This window comes from Triticum dicoccoides, chromosome 7B (assembly GCF_002162155.2).
Source record: "Triticum dicoccoides isolate Atlit2015 ecotype Zavitan chromosome 7B, WEW_v2.0, whole genome shotgun sequence".
NCBI lineage: Eukaryota > Viridiplantae > Streptophyta > Magnoliopsida > Poales > Poaceae > Triticum > Triticum dicoccoides.
This window is the reverse complement of record NC_041393.1, coordinates 522942709-522953915: the sequence shown is the minus strand read 5'-3', so window position 1 is coordinate 522953915 and position 11207 is coordinate 522942709.

The following is an 11207-nucleotide window of genomic DNA, read 5'->3' as shown; positions in this document are numbered from 1 at the left end:
CTAGAAGGTCGACTGCGTCCTGACGTGCTTGCTCAGCTTCTGCTTCATTGTAGAGTTCAACTTGAGGAGCATTGTGAAGAAGATCACTCGGCAAGACTGCTTCAGCTCCATAGACCAAAAAGAATGGAGTTCTTCCGGTCGACCGATTGGGTGTGGTCCGCAAACCCCAAAGCACCGAAGGGAGTTCGTCGACCCATGCTCCAGCCGCCTGCTTGAGATCACGCATCAGTCGGGGTTTTAAACCCTTGAGGATTAAGCCATTGGCTCGCTCCGCTTGTCCATTCGACTGCGGATGAGCGACCGAAGCGTAGTCGACTCGTGTGCCTTGAGCGTTGCAGAAACCCTTGAATTCTTCCGAGTCAAAGTTCGACCCATTATTCGTAATGATGCTGTGCGGGACTCAATATCTGAACGTCAGCTCCCTGATGAAGGTAACTGCAGTACCGGCGTCAAGATTCTTGATTGGTTTAGCCTCAATCCACTTCGTGAACTTGTCGACTGCGACCAGTACGTGCGTGAAACCACTTTGACCTGTTCTCAAGGGACCGACCATGTCCAACCCCCATACTGCGAACGGCCAAACGAGTGGAATGGTCTTCAGAGCTGACGCGGGCTTGTGTGACATATTGGAGTAGAACTGACATCCTTCGCACTTGTCCACTATTTCCTTTGCCATCTCATTTGCCCTTGGCCAGTAAAATCCAGCTCGGTATGCTTTGGCTACAATGGTCCGAGAGGACGCATGGTGACCACAGGTCCCCGAGTGGATATCATTGAGAATGATTCGACCTTCTTCTGGCGTTATGCATTTTTGACCAACCCCAGTCGGGCTTTCTCTATACAGCTGTCCTTTGATAACGGTAAAGGCTTTGGATCGTCGGACGATCTGCCGAGCCTCTTCCTCATCCTCTGGGAGCTCTTTTCTCAGGATATACGCGGTATAGGGAATTGTCCAGTCGGGAGTGACCATCAAAACCTCCATGACCAAGTCGACCACTGCAGGGACCTCAACCTCAGTCGGATCTGTGGCACTCTTGGGCTGCGGAGCTTCCTCTGCGAAGGGATCCTCTTTAACTGACGGAGTGTGTATATGCTCCAAAAACACACCACTCGGAATGGCTTCTCTTTTGGAACCTATCTTTGCCAGATCATCTGCTGCTTGATTTTTCAGTCGGGGGATGTGATGGAGCTCCAACCCCTCGAACTTCTTTTCCAGCTTCCTCACTGCATTGCAGTATCCAGTCATGGCTGGGCTTCTCACGTCCCACTCCTTCATCACCTGGTTGACCACTAAATCTGAATCGCCATAAACCATCAGGCGACGGACGCCGAGTGAGATGGCCATGCGTAATCCATATAAAAGGGCCTCATACTCTGCCTCATTGTTGGAGGAATCAAAGTGAATCTGGAGCACATACTTAAGCTTATCTCCTCTGGGGGAAACTAGAACAACCCCAGCACCAGAACCATTCAGCATCTTAGAGCCATCGAAGAACATGGTCCAATGCTCCGAGTGAACTTCAGTCGGCTGCTGTTGTTCAATCCACTCGGCGAGGAAATCTGCTATTGCCTGGGACTTAATGGCTTTCTTTGCCTCAAACTTGATATCAAGGGGAAGAAGTTCAATCGCCCATTTCGCCACTCGACCAGTTGCATCTCTGTTGTGCAGAATCTCTGATAGTGGGGCGTCGCTGACGACTGTGATAGAATGATCAGAGAAATAATGAGAAACCTTCTTCGTGGTCATGTATATTCTATACACAAGCTTCTGATAATGAGGATATCTCTGCTTGGACGGAGTTAAGACTTCAGACAAATAATACACCGGGCGCTGAACTTTGAAGGCTTTTCCTTCTTCTTCCCGCTCGACCGTAAGTACTGTACTGACGACTTGTCCTGTGGCTGCGATATAGAGCAACAGAGGCTCTTTGCTGACTGGAGCAGCAAGCACCGACTGGGTGGAGAGCAGAGCTTTTAGCTCGGCAAACGCTGCATCAGCTTCTGGAGTCCACTCGAACTTGTCTGCTTTCTTCACCAGTCGGTAAAGTGGCAATGCCTTTTCACCGAGTCGTGAGATGAATCGACTTAATGCGGCCAAGCATCCAGTAAGCTTCTGGACATCGTGCACTCGCACAGGGCGTTTCATTCGGAGAATAGTGCCGATCTTCTCTGGATTAGCGTCGATCCCTCGCTCGGAAATGAGAAAACCGAGTAACTTTCCACCAGGAACTCCGAATGTGCACTTCGATGGATTGAGCTTGATATCATACCTTCTGAGGTTGGCAAATGTTTCGGCGAGGTCAGCAAGCAGGTCGGAACCTTTTCGCGACTTAACGACGATATCATCCATATACGCTTCCACATTCCGACTGATTTGAGTGAGAAGACACTTCTGAATCATTCGCATAAATGTGGCTCCGGCATTCTTGAGGCCGAATGGCATGGTGATATAGCAGAAGCACCCGAATGGAGTGATGAAAGCTGTTTTTACTTCGTCGGGTCCATACAGACGGATCTGATGATACCCAGAATATGCGTCTAGAAAAGACAATCTCTCACATCCCGCGGTCGAGTCAACAATTTGATCTATGCGAGGGAGAGGAAAATGATCTTTCGGGCAGGCCCGATTGATGTGCTTGAAGTCAATGCACATGCGGAGTGAGTTGTCCTTTTTGGGAACCATGACGACATTAGCGAGCCACTCGGAGTGGTATATCTCTCGGATAAATCCGGCCGCCAACAGTCGAGCCACTTCCTCACCAATAGCTTTTCTCTTCTGGACGGCGGACCGCCGAAGATGCTCTTTGACTGGTTTTGCTGATTTGTCGACTCTGAGGCGATGCTCAGCCAGTCCCCTGGGAACACCCGGCATGTCAGCTGGCTTCCATGCAAAAATGTCCCAGTTCTCACGGAGGAACTGGATGAGCGCTTCTTCCTATTTCGGGTCGAGTGTCGTGGAGATGTGGGTCGGGGCTGCATCGGGGTCGGTCGGGTGAATGTGAACAGGCTTCGTCTCACCAGACGACTGAAATGCAGATTCTGTAGCTGGTTTCTTGGATCGCAACAAATCACTCGGATCTGCGTTTTGCTTGTATTCTTCGAATTCGACCGCCGTCACCTGGGAATCGGCAATCTTCGAGCCCTTTTGAAAGCACTCTTCTGCCTTTTTCCGATCGCCAGTGACAGTGATCACTCCTTTGGGACCTGGCATTTTCAGTTTGAGGTACACGTAACATGGTCGAGCCATGAACCGTGCATAGGCGGGCCTCCCCAAAATGGCGTGGTACGCGCTCTGAAAATCCACAACCTCAAAGGTCAACTTTTCCTTGCGAAAATGCTTTGAGTCGCCAAAAACCACGTCCAGAGCTATTTGGCCGAGTGAGTCGGCTTTCTTCCCTGGTATGACTCCGTGGAAACTCATGTTGCTGGTGCTCAGTCGGGACATCGGGATGCCCATTCCTTTCAGTGTGTCTGCATACAACAAGTTCAGCCCACTACCACCGTCCATCAGCACTTTCATCAGTCGAGTGCCTTTGACAACTAGATCGACCACCAAAGCTTGCCTCCCAGGGGTGGCAATATGAGTCGGATGATCAGATTGGTCGAATGTGATGGGTGTTTGGGACCATCTCAGATAACTTGGTTTTGCTGGGGCAACCATATTCACCTCACGGTTAATGACTTTCAGTCGACTCTTGCTTTCCACATCCGCGAAGATCATCAGAGTAGAGTTGATATGTGGATATTCTTCCTCACTGTCCTCTTTATCTCCAGCCTTGTCTGACTCTTTCTCCTTGTCCTTAGACTGTTTTCCCTGAAACTGCTGGATCAGGAGTCGACACTGGCGAGTGGTGTGCTTTGGGTAAATGATGTTGCCCTCTTCATCTTTCTTCGTGTGGATGTGGCATGGCATATCCATCACGTCGTTTCCTTATTTATCCTTTACTTTCTTAGGATTCCAGGATCCTTTTGGCTTCCCTTTGAACTTTCCCTGAGTCACGGCCAGGGCCTCTCCAGGAGCTGCTGGCTCGGCTTTCCGCTTCTGTTTCCGACTGGAATTTCCCTTCTCCGACTGACTTGGCTTATTCTTGCCACTTCGGAGTCGGTCCTCTTCCTCACCATTGGCGTACTTGGTAGCAATCTCCATCATTCGACTCAGGGTCATGTCCCCGGTTCGACCAAACTTCAGACTCAATTCCCTGTTCTTGACGCCATCTTTGAAGGCGCAAACTGCTTGATGATCAGACACATTTTCCACAGTATGGTGCAGAGTGATCCACCTCTGAATGTACTCTCTAAGAGTCTCATTGGTCTTCTGCACACAAACTTGCATCTCTGCCAAACCAGCTGGTCGCTTGCAAGTTCCTTCAAAAGTTCTGATGAACACTCGGGACAAATCTTCCCAAGTGTAAATACTGCTAGGAGGTAACTGATTCAACCACGCTCTGGCTGAACCTTCCAGCATGAGGGGCAAATGCTTCATGGCCACCTCGTCATTCCCACCACCAATCTGAACAGCCACTCGGTAGTCCTCAAGCCAAGTGTCAGGCTTGGACTCCCCAGTGAATTTGCTGACTCCTGTCGCCAACCTGAAATTGGGGGGAATCACTGCGGCTCTGATAGCCCTGCTAAAACACTCTGGACCAGAAACATGCACTTGACTGCTCGTGGGTACATCTCTCTCGGATCCACCTCGATGGGCTCTGTTCCGGTCGACCAAGCCTTGCACGATAATGGATCGCGCGTCGAAGCCTGGTTCCCTGGGGTCGACTGGAACTCTTCGCCCCGCACTGAACTGACGCCTGTCATCCTGTCGCCGAGGAGCGTAAGACCCTTCCCTCGGAGGGGATACGGGCACTCGACGCCTGTCATCCCGATCGTGTCGGTCTCCATACTGATCTCGCTGGTTGTCGCGCCCTTCCCGCCGCGGAGGCGATCTGGGACTGTGAGCCGACTGAACCGTATTCGCAGCGACGGATCGACTGTGAATTCTGTTGCACGACTGCGACACGGCTGAGTTCTGGTCCCCTGCTGCTCGGAGCAAATATCTGATCTGCATCAAGCCTCTCCCAGCTTCCGACTATGAAGGCTGGATGGACTCTGCTATACGGGTTGCAACTTCTAAATTCTGAATTGGCGTGCGGTATACCTGAGTCGGCGGGAAGAGTCGACGTCGACTGGCTTCGGGAACTCGTTGCCGCGCGCGCTCGTCGAGCGCTCGCTGAAGGTTCTCCAGACGAGCGCGTTCAGCCACATTGGCCAAACGTACCTCCTCCAAGGCGCGAGCCTCGGGGGTTTCTCCCACGATGGGAGTATGCAGGGCATCTATGTTCCTGCGGTGAAGCTCTTCTCTCTGCAGAGAGTCGAGTGTCTCGGGCTGGTACTCTTCGTGGTCCTGTGCGGGGTCACCTCCACCGCCCGCTCCGCCACCATGGGCGAAGCCGGGAGGGCTGCGGGGCCCGTCGACCATGAGAATTTCCGCCGCTGGGTCATTGTTGTCGCATTCGGATGCAGTCTCTACGGAGCCAGTCGACAGATCGAACAGGCCGTAGAAAGATTCGTCGGGCTCGATTGCCGCAACTTGCGCGATGGCCGACTGGCGGGCCACCACATGCTTCACCCACCGCTGAAGCCTCGACCGACCAGAGCGCTTGCGCTGGTGGGAGACCGGACGGGTGGCCGATAAAGGAGTCGACCAATAAGGGGCCGACGGTTGCCGCAGCAGAACGCCGCGGACACATGCACGGAAATGCGTCGCACCGCGGACGGGGAGCGCATCAATGTCGAGTGGAGCCTCCTGGAGCCACGCGGAGTCGTCGGCGACAAAGGTGAGAGCGCCAAGACGGATCTCGCGCCTCTCGACCAAAACTCCAGCAGTCATCATGATGAAAGTACTCGGAAATACCGCAACTTCTCCACAAAATCGCTAAGACACCTGCCCCACGGTGGGCGCCAACTGTCGTGGTTCTAGGTCTGACAGTAGAGTGGGGGGTAGGTATGGAGAGGCAAGGTCCTAGCTATGGGGAAGTTGTAAACACAAGCGATGTACGAGTTCAGGCCCTTCTCGGAGGAAGTAAAAGCCCTACGTCTCGGAGCCCTGAGGCGGTCGAGTGGATTATGTGTATAGGTGTTACAAGAGTCCGAACCCTTCTGCCTGTGGAGGGGGGGTGGCTTATATAGAGTGCGCCAGGACCCCTGCCAGCCCACGTAATGAAGGGGTTTAAGTACATTAAGTCTGGGGCGTTACTGGTAACGCCCCACATAAAGTGCCTTAACTATCATTAAGACTTATTCAATTACAGGCCGTTACAATGCAGAGTGCCTTCTGACCTTCTGGTGGTCGAGTGTATCTTCATGGTCGAGTCCTTCTAGTCAGTCGAGTGAGTTCTTCGTTGGTCGACTGGAAGGTGCTCTCTTCTAAGGGTGTCCTTGGGTAGGACATCTAGGTCAGGCCTATGACCCTACCCTAGGTACATGAATCCATCACTCATATTACTCTCGATAAGTTTGGACATCGGAATGCCCATCCCCTTCAAGGTTTCAGCATAAAGAATATTCAGGCCGCTACCACCATCCATCAGTACTTTAGTCAGTCTAGTGCCTCCGACCACGGGGTCGACCACCAATGCCTGCCTCCCGGGGGTGGCTATACGCGCAAGGTGATCATACTGGTTGAATGTGATGGTTGTCTGAGACCATTTCAGGTATGTGGTCGTCGTTGCCGGAGCGACCATATTCACTTCTATGTTGATAACTTTCAACCGACTCTTGCTCTCAACATCAGCAAAAATCATGAGGGTGGAATTGACTTTGGGATAACCGTCGTCTTCCTCTTCATCCTTGTCTTTGTCTGACTCTTTCTCCTTCTCATCGGGCTATTTTTCCCGAAACTACTGGATCAGGAGTCGACATTGTTGAGTGGTATGCTTAGGGTAAATCAGATTACCCTCTTCGTCCTTCTTCGTGTGGATGTGACACGGTAAATCCAACACATCATTTCCTGCTTGATCCTTTACCTTCTTAGGGGGCCAGGGCCCTTTAGGTTTTCCCTTATACTTTCCTTGAGCCACTGCTGCAATCTCACCGGGTGCTGCGGGCTCGGCCTTACGCTTTTGTTTCCGATTGGAATTACCTCCACCAGCCTCTTGGCCGACTGGTTTACTCTTTCCGCTACGGAGTCGATCCTCTTCTTCTCCGTTAGCGTATCGGGTGGCTATTTCCATCATCCAAGTCAGAGTCATATATCCAGTCCGACCGAACTTCAGGACCAACTCTTGGTATTTGACGCCTTCCTTGAAGGCACACACTGCTTGATGCTCTGATACATTCTCAACGGTGTGATGCAAAGTGGTCCACCTCTGAACGAAATCCCTTAAAGTCTCACTCAGTTTCTGCACACAATGTTGCAACTCTGTCAACCCTGCTGGCCGCTTTCAAGTGCCCTCTAAAGTTCTGATGAACACTCGAGCAAGCTCTTCCCAACTATATATACTGCCTGGAGCTAACTGAGTCAACCACGCTCGGGACGACCCTTCCAACATCAGGGGAAGATGTTTCATTGCTACTTCATCGTTTCCACCGCCAATCTGTACATCCACTCGGTAATCCTCAAGCCAAGTTTCAGGCATGGACTCTCCAGTGAACTTACTGACTCCGGTCGCCAACCTGAAGTTGGGAGGAATCACCGCTGCCCTGATGGCTCTGCTGAAACACTCTGGACAAGAAACATGCACTCTGCTGCCACTCGGACGATCTCTGATAGGGTCTTCTCTATGCGCTCTGTTTCGGTCGACTAGACCTTGAACGAGAATAGATCTCGCATCAAAGCCCGGCTCTCTTGGGTCGACTGGTGCTCTGCGCTCGCAATTGTGACGGCGCCTATCATCATTCTGCCGAGGCACATATGATGCACTCCTCAGAGAAGGCGTGGGCACTCGACGACGATTGTCGCGGTCGAGCCGATGACCATACTGTCCACGGCCTTCACGCCGCAGGGGCGATCCTGGGCTGTGGGCCGACTGAGCTGTATCCGCTACAACGGATATGTTGTGAATCCTATTCTGTGACTGAGACATTGTTGTGTTCTGCTCTCCTACTGCCCGGAGCAAGGCCCGGATATACATCAAACCTCTGTCGGCCTCTGACTGGGAAGGTTGAATTGACTCTGCTATTCGGGCTGCAGCTGTGAGATTTTGGATCGGAGTGCGGTATACCTTAGGTGGAGGCGGGAAAAGCTGTCGTTGACTGGACTCAGGGACCCGCTCCCGAGCACACTCGCCGAGGGCGCGCTGAAGGTTCTCCAGTCGAGTGTGCTCAGCCAAATTAGCCAGGCGTACCTCTTCCAAGGACCGAGCCTCGGGGGTTTCTCCAATGATGGGCGTGTGGAGTGCATCCATATTGCGGCGACGAAGTTCTTCCCTCTGCTGCGAAGAAAGGGGTTCGGGATGGTATTCCTCATGGACGCGGACGGATCGCCGCCACCATCCTCGCCATCTTCACGGCGGAAACCAGGCGGACCACGCGGTCCGTCGACCATCAAGACTTCAATCGCAGGGTCGCTGCTATCGCACTCGGATGCGGTCTCCGCGGAGCCAGTCGACAGATCGAACAGGCAGTGGAGAGTTTCGTCGGGCTCGATTGCCGTGACTTGATGGGTGGCCGATCGTCGAGCCACCGCGTGTTTCACCCACCGCTGAAGCTGCGATCGACCAGATCGCTTGCGGCGGCGAACAGCGGGGAGGGAAGTCACCATCGGAGCCGACCGATACTGAGTCGATGGCTGTCGGAGAAGGACGCCGCGAGCGCACGCGCGAAAGTGCATCGCCCCTCGGACGGGGAGCGCCTCAACGTCAAGGGGAGCTTCCTAAAGGCAAGCGGAGTCGTCGGCGATGAAAACGAGCGCGCCAAGACGGATCTCACGGCCCTCGGCCAATCCGCCGCCAGAAACCATGATGATGATGATCGGAAAAACTTGCAACTTCACCAACAAGTCGCTAAGACCCCTGCCCCAAGGTGGGCGCCAACTGTCGTGGTTTTAAGACTGACAGTAGAAAGGGGGTAGGTATGGAGAGGCAAGATCTCAGCTATAGTGAAGGTGTACACACGGGGTTTACGAGTTCAGGCCCTTCTCGAAGGAAGTAATAGCCCTACGTCTCGGTGCCCGGAGGCGGTTGATTGGATTATATGTGTGTGATGTTACAGGGGGTGCGAACCCTTGTGCCAGAGGAGGAGGTGGCTTATATAGAGTACGCCAGGACCCTCACCGTCCTCCATTACAAGGGACTTAATGTACATAAAGTAGGGGCGTTATTAATAACGCCAGCCTTAAGTGCTATTAATGACTTTAAAGACTACGGAGTGAACGCCTGCCCGTTGCAATGCTGACTGACTCCTGATCTTCGGTAGGTCGAGTGATTCCTTGGATGGTCGAGTGACAATAGGTAGGAGGACTCCCGAGTGACATGACTAGTCGAGTGGATTGCACTCGACATCTTAGACTGGGGATCCCTTGCTGCCTCTTGGACTTCTTATCTTCTAGGGTAGTGACCTTAGATAGGACGTATAGGTCAGGCCTATGACCCTACCCCAGGTCTGTATCCTCATCAGGAGCGGCTTTGTCTCGCTTTAGGCGAGAAGCTCGTCTTGCTTCTGCTTTACTACTAATGGACTGACCCAAGTAACTTTCTGCAGAATAGTTCATTTTTCTTCTGTGTCACAAACATTTTTTATTTTTTATATTGTTCATATTTTCGAAAATATTCTAAATGAACATATGTCAAAACTTAAGTTTACTTAAAATATTTAAAGACCGTGAATTTGTGAATTTTTAATGCAGCGCAAAAAAATTGTTAGTACACATGTTTAAAAATAGTATCTGACATTTTAAAATAATGTTTATGCAATCTAAACAATGTTCATGTAATACAAAAAAATGTTTCGTTCCATTAAAAAAATGCACGTTACATTTAAAAATATGTCCAGTTGTTTCAAGAATATGTATGTGGTATTTTTAAAAAATGTTTATACAATATTTCATATCATTCTAAAAACTGTTTCAACATGTATTTTTTAAAAATTATAACATATTTGGAAAAAATATTAATCTTGTATTTAAAAAAGTTAAACTTGTAGAAAATAATGTTTCAAATGTATTCAAAAAATTTATCATGCATTTGAAAAATGTTAAACCTCTATAGAAAATGTTACTGATGTATACTAAAAATTTACAATGTGTATGAAACGTAGAAAGTGTTATAAAAATATTTAAAAAAATTAAATGGTCGGTAAAGAAACATAGAAAGCCCAAACTCACAAGAAAACCATTGGAACCCGCCACAGAACCAAAAAAAGAAGGAAAACCCAAGAAAACCAAAGAAATCCGCTAAAGAAACACAAAACCCCGATGAAAACCAACATAGAAAATGCACCCCCCCTAAAACCTTCTCTCGTAGGAACCCAAATTGGGCTGGCCCATCGCTTGCTTGTGTATTGCGACACGAAGAGCACCATCTCGCCATAGTCTTCTATTCCGAAATACACGGGCTTAGCCTAGTAATAGTTGGAGTGGCACCTATTAATATAAATGTAGGAAATATGAAGTGCTATGTTGCATTCATATCTGCGTGCAATCAATACGGTGGATTCGAAGTCCTAAAATCCCCGTGAAGCTTTGGCTTCATTCTTTAAGGGAACTTGCATATAGATGACCTATTTTCCTTTCCAAGCCAAAAATAGTTGAGCATATAGACGATATATTTTTAGAGGTGTGGCTACATGATCGTATACATTCAATCTTGTTATGAGTTTTGAGTAATAATAGAAGAACACCACCTTCATATCTATGTTGTTGTCTCTACTATATCGTGTGTGCGACTATGATATTTTATAGGTGCTCGTTATTCAGGGGGGACGGGAGCTACTTTGGCTGCCCATAGACATTGAGGAGTCGAATCTTCCATCCTAAAGAACCCACGCCACCTAGCTCGACCAGATGAAGCATGAGGAAACAGAGCAACAATCCACCTACGCCAGTCGTAAACTATGGTGGCACCAATGCACGTCATGAGAAAAGGTGTTAGCAACTTTCACCACCGCATTCTCCTGCCTAAGAATGAGAAGAGGTTTGCTACGCCTATGTATAAATTCTACACAATTGAAGCTGCATGTTGAGTTTAGCAAGATTTGATTGGAAATAGGAGACTGTCCAC